Consider the following 11255-nt stretch of genomic DNA (forward strand, 5'->3'; position numbering starts at 1 on the left):
AATCTCTGTGTGGTGAACTGACACATCACAAAGCAATTTCGGAGACAGCTTCTTTCTCGTTACGATCTGAGGATGTTTCCGTTTTCACCTTGGGCTCTCAATGCGCTCCCAGGTAGTACTATGCAGATTCCACGAAAACGGTGTTAGCAAACTGCTTCGCGAAGACTAAGTGGGAGCTCTGTGAGATGAATTCACGTTTCACTGAGAAGTTTCTCACAAAGCTTCTTTCCAGTTTTCATTTACGATATTTCCTGGGTCACCGTAAGCTTCATTGTGCTGAGAACTAGCCCAGTGCAGACTGCAATCACACAGTGTTAGCAAACGGGTCACTGAAAAGTTGCGTGGAAGTCTAGGAGTCGCATTCACATGTCACAATGCAGTTTCTCCGAAGGCTTCTTTCCAGTTTTTATCTGAGGACCTTTCTTTTCTCACCATATCCCTCCGTGTGCTCCCAAGAGTGGTGAAAGCCTTTGAAATGAACTCACACGTCACAAAGCTGTTTCTCAGAAAGCTGCACCCTGCTTTTTCTCGGAGGATAATCCCTTTCTCCCCACACTCTCCAAACCCATCTGAAATATCAGTTCTCGGAATCCACATAAACAGTGCTGGGAAACGGCTCCAAGAAACAGTGATGTAACTCGGTCAGATGAAGTCACGTATCTGAAAGCAATTTCTGAGGAAGCTTCTGTCATTTTTATCTAGGGATACTTCCTTTGTCACGGTAAGCTGCGTAGCTCCAAGAAGTCTCCCATTGCGGATTTCAAGGAAACGGTCTTGTCAAACTCATCACGGAAAAGTGTAACTCTGGGAGGTGCACTCACACAGCGCAATGCAGTTTCTCACAAAGCTTCTTTCCAGTGTGCATCTGAGGCTATTTCCTTTTCACCGGAGCCCTCAGTGAGCTCCCAAATATCACTTTGCAAATTCCACGAGAACAGTCTTCGCGAAGGGCTTCATTAGGAGAAAGCTGCAATTCTGTGAGATGAATTCACAGATCACAAAGAAGTTTCTCAGAAAGCTTCTTTCTCCTTTGTAACGGAGGATATTTCCTTTGGCCCCGTAGTCCTCAAAGGGGTCTGAAATATCAGTTTCCAGATTCCACAGAAACGGGGGTAGCCAACGGCTCCATGAAACGCAGGTGTAATTCAGTGAGTTGAAGTCACACATCACAAAGCCATTTCTCAGAAAGCTTCTATTTTTCGTTTTCGAGCTGAGGTTATTTGTGGTCTCGGAGCCCCACTGTGTGTCTTAGAGCAGATTCTGCGAAAACACTGTTAGCAAGCGTCTCAAGGGAAACAATGGTAGAACTCTGTGAGCCGAAGTCACCCACAGCAAAGGAGTTTCAGAGGAGGCCTATCTGCAGATTGGTCTGAGGAGATTTCATGATTCACCATGGGATTCAACGCTATCCAAGATATCACTCGTGAGATTCTACAAACACAGTGCTAGCAAACTCCTCATGAAAGAGTGGTGTAACCCTTTGAAATGAATTCACACATCACAAAGCAGTTTCTCAGAAAGCTTCCTTCCGCTTTTTCTCGGAGGATAGTTCCTGCCTCCCAGCCGAAATTATCAGTTCCCATCCGAAATTATCAGTTCTCAGAATCCACAAAAACAGTGCTAGGAAACGGCTCCAAGACACAGTGATGTAACTCTGGGAGCTGAAGTCTCGTATCTGAAAGCAATTCCCGAGGAAGCTTCTTTCATTTCTTATCTGAGGATATTTCCTTTGTCACCGTAAGCTGCTAGCGCTGAGAAGTATCTCATCGCAAGCTTCAAGAAAACGGTGTTGGCAAACTGATCACTGAAGAGAAGAGTGTAACTCCGTGAGGTGCATTCACACACCGCCATGCAGTTTCTCAGAAAGCTTCCTTCCGCTTCTTATCTGAGGATATTTTCTTTTCCCCGTAGCCCACAATGAGCTCCCAAAGATCACTTTGCAGAATCCACGGCAACGGTGTTAGCAAACTGCTACAAGAAGGTAAAGGTGAATCTCTGTGTGGTGGATTCAACATCACAGAGCAATTTCTGAGACTGCTTCTTTCTAGTTAATATCGGAGGATGTTTCCCTGTTCACTATGGGCCTCAGTGCTCCCCCAAATATCAGTCTGCAGATTCCACGAAAACGGTGTTAGCAAACTGCTTCCTGAAGACTCAGTTGTAACTCTGTGTGATGAATTCACGTATCACAGAGAAGTTTCTCACACAGCTTCGCTCACGTTTTGCATCGAGGGTATTTCAGCGTAGGCCTGAATTCGAACCGATGTAGCCCTTCTCAGGTTCCTCAAAGACAGTGTTAAATGACTCTTCCACGAAAGGGGTGTGTAACTCTGTGAGATGAATTCCCACATCACGATCCAGTTTCTAAGACAGCTTCTTTTCTCATTTTATCTGAGGCTATGCCCTCTGTAAGCTTCATTGCGCTAAGAAATGTGCCATGGCAGATTTCAGGAAAACTGTGTTAGCAAGTTGATCACTGAAGAGAAAACTGTAACTCCGTGAGTTGCATTCACACATCCCAACGCCGTTTCTCAAAACACTTCTTTCTTGTTTGTGTCTGAGGATATTTCCCTTTTCACCATAGGCCTCAATGAGCTCCCAAACATCCCTTTGCGGAATCCATGAAAACAGTGTTAGCATACTGCTACAAGAGGGTAAAGGTGAAGCTCCGTGTGGGGAATCCAACATCACAAAGCAATGTCTGAGTCAGCTTCTTTGTAGTTATCGTCTGAGGATGTTTCCTTTTGCACCATGGGCCCTGAATGCGCCCCCAAATATCACTTTGCAGATTCCAGGAAAACAGTGGTGGCAAACTGCTTCCTGAAGATTCAGCTGTAACTCTATGTGTTGAATTCACGTAGCACAGAGAAGTGTCTCAGAAAGCTTCTCTCACGTTTGTAATGGGGGATATGTCCTTCATCAGCATAGGCCTCAATTCCATCCAAAGGAGCCCTTCTCGGGTTCCTGAGAGACAGTGTTAAACGACTGCCCCACGAAACGCCGATGTAACGCTGGGAGATGATTTCACACATCGCAAACCAGTTTCTAAGAAAGCTTCTTTTAATGTTTTCTGAGGAGATTTCCTTTGTCACCGTAAGCTTCATTGCGCTAAGAAGCATCCCAAGGCAGATTTCAAGGAAACTGTGTGAGCAAACTGGTCACTGAAGAGACAAGTGTCACTCTGTGAGTTGCATTCACACATCGCAATGCAGTTTCTCAGAACGCTTCCTTCCAGTTTTTATCTGAGGCTATTTCCTTTTCCCCGTAGCCCTCAATGAGCTCCCAAATATCACTTTGCAGAATCCAGGGAAACAGTGCTGGCAAAGGGCTACAAGAAGGGAAGGTGAATCTCTGTGTGGTGAACTGACACATCACTAAGCAATTTCGGAGACAGCTTCTTTCTCGTTACGATCTGAGGATGTTTCCGTTTTCACCGTGGGCCCTCAATGCGCTCCCAGATAGTACTATGCAGATTCCAGGAAAACGGTGTTAGCAAACTGCTTCGCGAAGACTAAGTGGGAACTCTGTGAGATGAATTCACGTTTCACTGAGAAGTTTCTCACGAAGCTTCTTTCCAGTTTTCATTTACGATATTTCCTGGGTCACCGTAAGCTTCATTGCGCTGAGAACTAGCCCAGTGCAGACTGCTATCAAACAGTGTTAGCAAACGGGTCAGTGAAAAGTTGCGTGGAAGTCTAGGAGTCGCATTCCCATGTCACAATGCAGTTTCTCCGAAGTCTTCTTTCCAGTTTTTATCTGAGGACCTTTCTTTTCTCACCATATCCCTCCGTGTGCTCCCAAGAGTGGTGAAAGCCTTTGAAATGAACTCACACGTCACAAAGCTGTTTCTCGGAAAGCTGCACCCTGCTTTTTCTCGGAGGATAATCCCTTTCTCCCCACACTCTCCAAACCCATCCGAAATATCAGTTCTCAGAATCCACATAAACAGTGCTGGGAAACGGCTCCAAGAAACAGTGATGTAACTCGGTCAGATGAAGTCACGTATCTGAAAGCAATTTCTGAGGAAGCTTCTGTCATTTTTATCTAGGGAAAATTCCTTTGTCACGCTAAGCTGCGTAGGTCCAAGAAGTCTCCCATTGCGGATTTCAAGGAAACGGTCTTGTCAACTCATCACGGAAAAGTGTAACTCTGGGAGGTGCACTCACACAGCACAATGCAGTTTCTCACAAAGCTTCTTTCCAGTGTGCATCTGAGGCTATTTCCTTTTCACCGGAGCCCTCAGGGAGCTCCCAAATATCACTTTGCAAATTCCACGAGAACAGTCTTCACGAAGGGCTTCATTAGGAGAAAGCTGCAATTCTGTGAGATGAATTCACAGATCACAAAGAAGTTTCTCAGAAAGCTTCTTTCTCCTTTGTAACGGAGGATATTTCCTTTGGCCCCGTAGTCCTCAAAGGGGTCTGAAATATCAGTTTCCAGATGCCACAGAAACGGGGGTAGCAAACGGCTCCATGAAAGGCAGGTGTAATTCAGTGAGTTGAAGTCACACATCACAAAGCAGTTTCTCAGAAAGCTTCTATTTTTCGTTTTCGAGCTGAGGTTATTTGTAGTCTCGGAGCCCCACTGTGTGTCTTAGAGCAGATTCTGCGAAAACACTGTTAGCAAGCGTCTCAAGGGAAACAATGGTAGAACTCTGTGAGCCGAAGTCACCCACAGCAAAGGAGTTTCAGAGGAGGCCTCTCTGCAGATTTGTCTGAGGAGATTTCATGATACACCATGGGATTCAAGGCTATCCAAGATATCACTCGTGAGATTCTACAAACACAGTGCTAGCAAACTCCTCATGAAAGAGTGGTGTAACCCTTTGAAATGAATTCACACATCACAAAGCAGTTTCTCAGAAAGCTTCCTTCCGCTTTTTCTCGGAGGATAGTTCCTGCCTCCCAGCCGAAATTATCAGTTCCCATCCGAAATTATCAGTTCTCAGAATCCACAAAAACAGTGCTAGGAAACGGCTCCAAGACACAGTGATGTAACTCTGGGAGCTGAAGTCTCGTATCTGAAAGCAATTCCCGAGGAAACTTCTTTCATTTCTTATCTGAGGATATTTCCTTTGTCACCGTAAGCTGCTAGCGCTGAGAAGTATCTCATCGCAAGCTTCAAGAAAACGGTGTTGGCAAACTGATCACTGAAGAGAAGAGTGTAACTCCGTGAGGTGCATTCACACACCGCAATGCAGTTTCTCAGAAAGCTTCCTTCCGCTTCTTATCTGAGGATATTTTCTTTTCCCCGTAGCCCACAATGAGCTCCCACAGATCACTTTGCAGAATCCACGGCAACAGTGTTAGCAAACTGCTACAAGAAGGTAAAGGTGAATCTCTGTGTGGTGGATTCAACATCACAGAGCAATTTCTGAGACTGCTTCTTTCTAGTTAATATCGGAGGATGTTTCCGTGTTCACTATGGGCCTCAATGCGTCCCCAAATATCACTCTGCAGATTCCACGAAAACGGTGTTAGCAAACTGCTTCCTGAAGACTCAGTTGTAACTCTGTTTGATGAATTCACGTATCAAAGAGAAATTTCTCACACTGCTTCGCTCACGTTTTGCATCGAGGGTATTTCAGCGTAGGCCTGAATTCGAACCGAAGTAGCCCTTCTCAGGTTCCTCAAAGACAGTGTTAAATGACTCTTCCACGAAAGGGGTGTGTAACTCTGTGAGATGAATTCTCACAACACGATCCAGTTTCTAAGACAGCTTCTTTTCTCATTTTATCTGAGGCTATGCCCTCTGTAAGCTTCATTGCGCTAAGAAATATGCCATGGCAGATTTCAGGAAAACTGTGTTAGCAAGTTGATCACTGAAGAGAAAACTGTAAATCCGTGAGTTGCATTCACACAACCCAACGCCGTTTCTCAAAACACTTCTTTCTTGTTTGTGTCTGAGGATATTTCCCTTTTCACCATAGGCCTCAATGAGCTCCCAAACATCCCTTTGCGGAATCCATGAAAACAGTGTTAGCATACTGCTACAAGAGGGTAAAGGTGAAGCTCCGTGTGGGGAATTCAACATCACAAAGCAATGTCTGAGTCAGCTTCTTTCTAGTTATCGTCTGAGGATGTTTCCTTTTGCACCATGGGCCCTGAATGCGCCCCCAAATATCACTTTGCAGATTCCCGGAAAACAGTGGTGGCAAACTGCTTCCTGAAGATTCAGCTGTAACTCTATGTGTTGAATTCACGTAGCACAGAGAAGTGTCTCACAAAGCTTCTCTCACGTTTGTAATGGGGGATATGTCCTTCATCAGCGTAGGCCTCAATTCCATCCAAAGTAGCCCTTCTCGGGTTGCTGAGAGACAGTGTTAAACGACTGCCCCACGAAACGCCGATGTAACGCTGGGAGACGATTTCACACATCGCACAACTGTTTCTAAGAAAGCTTCTTTTAATGTTTTCTGAGGAGATTTCCTTTGTCACCGTAAGCTTCATTGCGCTAAGAAGCATCCCAAGGCAGATTTCAAGGAAACTGTGTGAGCAAACTGGTCACTGAAGAGACAAGTGTCACTCTGTGAGTTGCATTCACACATCGCAATGCAGTTTCTCAGAACGCTTCCTTCCAGTTTTTATCTGAGGCTATTACCTTTTCCCCGTAGCCCTCAATGAGCTCCCAAATATCACTTTGCAGAATCCAGGGAAACAGTGCTGGCAAAGGGCTACAAGAAAGGAAGGTGAATCTCTGTGTGGTGAACTGACACATCACAAAGCAATTTCGGAGACAGCTTCTTTCTCGTTACGATCTGAGGATGTTTCCGTTTTCACCGTGGGCCCTCAATGCGCTCCCAGATAGTACTATGCAGATTTCAGGAAAACGGTGTTAGCAAACTGCTTCGCGAAGACTAAGTGGGAACTCTGTGAGATGAATTCACGTTTCACTGAGAAGTTTCTCACAAAGCTTCTTTCCAGTTTTCATTTACGATATTTCCTGGGTCACCGTAAACTTCATTGCGCTGAGAAATAGCCCAGTGCAGACTGCAATCAAACAGTGTTAGCAAACGGGTCAGTGAAAAGTTGCGTGGAAGTCTAGGATTCGCATTCACATGTCACAATGCAGTTTCTCCGAAGGCTTCTTTCCAGTTTTTATCTGTGGACCTTTCTTTTCTCACCATATCCCTCCGTGTGCTCCCAAGAGTGGTGAAAGGCTTTGAAATGAACTCACACGTCACAAAGCTGTTTCTCAGAAAGCTGCACCCTGCTTTTTCTCGGAGGATAATCCCTTACTCCCCACACTCTCCAAACCCATACGAAATATCAGTTCTCAGAATCCACATAAACCGTGATGGGAAACGGCTCCAAGAAACAGTGATGTAACTCGGTCAGATGAAGTCACGTATCTGAAAGCAATTTCTGAGGAAGCTTCTGTCATTTTTATCTAGGGATACTTCCTTTGTCACGGTAAGCTGCGTAGCTCCAAGAAGTCTCCCATTGCGGATTTCAAGGAAACGGTCTTGTCAAACTCATCACGGAAAAGTGAAACTCTGGGAGGTGCACTCACACAGCGCAATGCAGTTTCTCACAAAGCTTATTTCCAGTGTGCATCTGAGGCTATTTCCTTTTCACCGGAGCCCTCAGTGAGCTCCCAAATATCACTTTGCAAATTCCACGAGAACAGTCTTCGCGAAGGGCTTCATTAGGAGAAAGCTGCAATTCTGTGAGATGAATTCACAGATCACAAAGAAGTTTCTCAGAAAGCTTCTTTCTCCTTTGTAACGGAGGATATTTCCTTTGGCCCCGTAGTCCTCAAAGGGGTCTGAAATATCAGTTTCCAGATTCCACAGAAACGGGGGTGGCCAACGGCTCCATGAAACGCAGGTGTAATTCAGTGAGTTGAAGTCACACATCACAAAGCAGTTTCTCAGAAAGCTTCTGTTTTTCGTTTTCGAGCTGAGGTTATTTGTGGTCTCGGAGCCCCACTGTGTGTCTTAGAGCAGATTCTGCGAAAACACTGTTAGCAAGCGTCTCAAGGGAAACAATGGTAGAACTCTGTGAGCCGAAGTCACCCACAGCAAAGGAGTTTCAGAGGAGGCCTCTCTGCAGATTTGTCTGAGGAGATTTCATGATTCACCATGGGATTCAACGCTATCCAAGATATCACTCGTGAGATTCTACAAACACAGTGCTAGCAAACTCCTCATGAAAGAGTGGTGTAACCCTTTGAAATGAATTCACACATCACAAAGCAGTTTCTCAGAAACCTTCCTTCCGCTTTTTCTCGGAGGATAGTTCCTGCCTCCCAGCCGAAATTATCAGTTCCCATCCGAAATTATCAGTTCTCAGAATCCACAAAAACAGTGCTAGGAAACGGCTCCAAAACACAGTGATGTAACACTGGGAGCTGAAGTCTCGTATCTGAAAGCAATTCCCGAGGAAACTTCTTTCATTTCTTATCTGAGGATATTTCCTTTGTCACCGTAAGCTGCTAGCGCTGAGAAGTATCTCATCGCAAGCTTCAAGAAAACGGTGTTGGCAAACTGATCACTGAAGAGAAGAGTGTAACTCCGTGAGGTGCATTCACACACTGCAATGCAGTTTCTCAGAAAGCTTCTTTCCGCTTCTTATCTGAGGATATTTTCTTTTCCCCGTAGCCCACAATGAGCTCCCAAAGATCACTTTGCAGAATCCACGGCAACGGTGTTAGCAAACTGCTACAAGAAGGTAAAGGTGAATCTCTCTGTGTTGGATTCAACATCACAGAGCAATTTCTGAGACTGCTTCTTTCTAGTTAATATCGGAGGATGTTTCCGTGTTCACTATGGGCCTCAATGCGCCCCCAAATATCTCTTTGCAGATTCCACGAAAACGGTGTTAGCAAACTGCTTCCTGAAGACTCAGTTGTAACTCTGTGTGATGAATTCACGTATCACAGAGAAGTTTCTCACACGGCTTCGCTCACGTTTTGCATCGAGGGTATTTCAGCGTAGGCCTGAATTCGAACCGACGTAGCCCTTCTCAGGTTCCTCAAAGACAGTGTTAAATGACTCTTCCACGAAAGGGGTGTGTAACTCTGTGAGATGAATTCTCACATCACGATCCGGTTTCTAAGACAGCTTCTTTTCTCATTTTATCTGAGGCTATGCCCTCTGTAAGCTTCATTGCGCTAAGAAATATGCCATGGCAGATTTCAGGAAAACTGTGTTAGCAAGTTGATCACTGAAGAGAAAACTGTAACTCCGTGAGTTGCATTCACACATCCCAACGCCGTTTCTCAAAACACTTTTTTCTTGTATGTGTCTGAGAATATTTCCCTTTTCACCATAGGCCTCATTGAGCTCCCAAACATCCCTTTGCGGAATCCATGAAAACAGTGTTAGCATACTGCTACAAGAGGGTAAAGGTGAAGCTCCGTGTGGGGAATTCAACATCACAAAGCAATGTCTGAGTCAGCTTCTTTCTAGTTATCGTCTGAGGATGTTTCCTTTTGCACCATGGGCCCTGAATGCGCCCCCAAATATCACTTTGCAGATTCCCGGAAAACAGTGGTGGCAAACTGCTTCCTGAAGATTCAGCTGTAACTCTATGTGTTGAATTCACGTAGCACAGAGAAGTGTCTCACAAAGCTTCTCTCACGTTTTTAATGGGGGATATGTCCTTCATCAGCGTAGGCCTCAATTCCATCCAAAGTAGCCCTTCTCGGGTTCCTGAGAGACAGTGTTAAACGACTGCCCCACGAAACGCCGATGTAACGCTGGGAGATGATTTCACACATCGCAAATCAGTTTCTAAGAAAGCTTCTTTTAATGGTTTCTGAGGAGATTTCCTTTGTCACCGTAAGCTTCATTGTGCTAAGAAACATCCCAAGGCAGATTTCAAGGAAACTATGTGAGCAAACTGGTCACTGAAGAGACAAGTGTCACTCTGTGAGTTGCATTCACACATCGCAATGCAGTTTCTCAGAACGCTTCCTTCCAGTTTTTATCTGAGGCTACTTCCTTTTCCCCGTAGCCCTCAATGAGCTCCCAAATATCACTTTGCAGAATCCAGGGAAACAGTGCTGGCAAAGGGCTACAAGAAGGGAAGGTGAATCTCTGTGTGGTGAACTGACACATCACAAAGCAATTTCGGAGACAGCTTATTTCTCGTTACGATCTGAGGATGTTTCCGTTTTCACCGTGGGCCCTCAATGCGCTCCCAGATAGTACTATCCAGATTCCACGAAAACGGTGTTAGCAAACTGCTTCGCGAAGACTAAGTGGGAACTCTGTGAGATGAATTCACGGTTCACTGAGAAGTTTCTCACAAAGCTTCTTTCCAGTTTTCATTTACGATATTTCCTGGGTCTCTGTAAGCTTCATTGCGCTGAGAAATAGCCCAGTGCAGACTGCAATCAAACAGTGTTAGCAAACGGGTCAGTGAAAAGTTGCGTGGAAGTCTAGGAGTCGCATTCACATGTCACAATGCAGTTTCTCCGAAGGCTTCTTTCCAGTTTTTATCTGAGGACCTTTCTTTTCTCACCATATCCCTCCGTGTGCTCCCAAGAGTGGTGAAAGCCTTTGAAATGAACTCACACGTCACAAAGCTGTTTCTCAGAAAGCTGCACCCTGCTTTTTCTCGGAGGATAATCCCTTTCTCCCCACACTCTCCAAACCCATCCGAAATATCAGTTCTCAGAATCCACATAAACAGTGCTGGGAAACGGCTCCAAGAAACAGTGATGTAACTCGGTCAGATGAAGTCACGTATCTGAAAGCAATTTCTGAGGAAGATTCTGTCATTTTTATCTAGGGATACTTCCTTTGTCACGGTAAGCTGCGTAGCTCCAAGAAGTCTCCCATTGCGGATTTCAAGGAAACGGTCTTGTCAAACTCATCACGGAAAAGTGTAACTCTGGGAGGTGCACTCACACAGCGCAATGCAGTTTCTCACAAAGCTTCTTTCCAGTGTGCATCTGAGGCTATTTCCTTTTCACCGGAGCCCTCAGTGAGCTCCCAAATATCACTTTGCAAATTCCACGAGAACAGTCTTCGCGAAGGGCTTCATTAGGAGAAAGCTGCAATTCTATGAGATGAATTCACAGATCACAAAGAAGTTTCTCAGAAAGCTTCTTTCTCCTTTGTAACGGAGGATATTTCCTTTGGCCCCGTAGTCCTCAAAGGGGTCCGAAATATCAGTTTCCAGATTCCACAGAAACGGGGGTAGCCAACGGCTCCATGAAATCAGGTGTAATTCAGTGAGTTGAAGTCACATATCACAAAGCCGTTTCTCAGAAAGCTTCTATTTTTCGTTTTCGAGCTGAGGTTA

Source organism: Macaca fascicularis, chromosome Y (assembly GCF_037993035.2).
Source record: "Macaca fascicularis isolate 582-1 chromosome Y, T2T-MFA8v1.1".
Lineage (NCBI taxonomy): Eukaryota > Metazoa > Chordata > Mammalia > Primates > Cercopithecidae > Macaca > Macaca fascicularis.